Source organism: Protopterus annectens, chromosome 13.part0 (genome assembly GCF_019279795.1).
Source record: "Protopterus annectens isolate FY-2018-M chromosome 13.part0, PAN1.0, whole genome shotgun sequence".
NCBI lineage: Eukaryota > Metazoa > Chordata > Ceratodontiformes > Protopteridae > Protopterus > Protopterus annectens.
Genome location: NC_056747.1, coordinates 508,523,977 through 508,524,777, shown reverse-complemented (window position 1 = coordinate 508,524,777; position 801 = coordinate 508,523,977). Strand labels below are relative to the sequence as shown.

Genomic DNA, 801 nt, shown 5'->3' with positions numbered 1-801 from the left:
TGAAGAGAATCAATGAGGGACTCTGCCTAACCTGGACTGGGATTTTATTCCAGAGTGAAGGGAGCCATCCATGTCTGCAGATACATAGCTCTCAACTTCTTTCCTGCAGAATCAGGGGACAACCTTGAAATAATTAGTGACAAATGACCCCAGAAAGGATTGCCATTTAAAATATTAGTACTATTTACTAAAAACGTTCACATAATAAAATAATGTGCATTAACCCGTCATTTGATGACGTAAAATAAGTCTGAAACTGTAATGCTTGTCTTGAACGCAAATTGGTGATGTCTCTGAAAACGGGACAGATCAGAGGTAATGCAAATACAAACACATAACAGAAGATCTGGTCATAATCCTCAGTGTTAAGGGCTACTTAAACGTAAGAAAGGAGTAGAACAATCCTAGCCTTTCCGCTTGGTTTCGATGCGCAGTCTGAGCAACTTGCAAGCCTTATAGGTTATCGTTTTCTGTGACCCCCTCAAAGCTGACCAGTGCAAAAGTTGTCCCCATATTTAAGCATTTGTCTTTGCTTCGGGATTGAGTTTTATTCTTGCTTTCTGATTGCAGAAGCTGACATTACTCACAGCCTAATTTAATACACGTTAACCGGAAGGCAAAAAAGGGAAGTCGTTACAAAACTGGCTCGCGTTCTGCAAAAACCTTTATTTAGAGGAAGTTGCAATGGTTTTTAAACCACAGCTTTTTAATGCAGATACGCGGAACTTGTGTGAATATTTAGAAAGGACAGTGTGTTTAGCAAGTGGAAAGCGCAGAAAGTGGACTTAAAGGAAAACGGAG

General features: G+C 40.0%; 1 protein-coding gene across 1 annotated transcript in view; it reads left to right on the top strand.

Moving 5' to 3' along the window:
• The first annotated feature begins 396 nt into the window (after positions 1–396).
• The window catches only part of NCF1 (neutrophil cytosolic factor 1), a 277,900-nt gene continuing 277,495 nt past the window's right edge, over positions 397–801 (top strand). Inside the window, exon 1 of the mRNA XM_044054133.1 lies at positions 397–801. This exon is cut by the window's right edge and continues 76 nt beyond it. The gene's annotated coding sequence lies outside the window, so the exon portion shown is untranslated.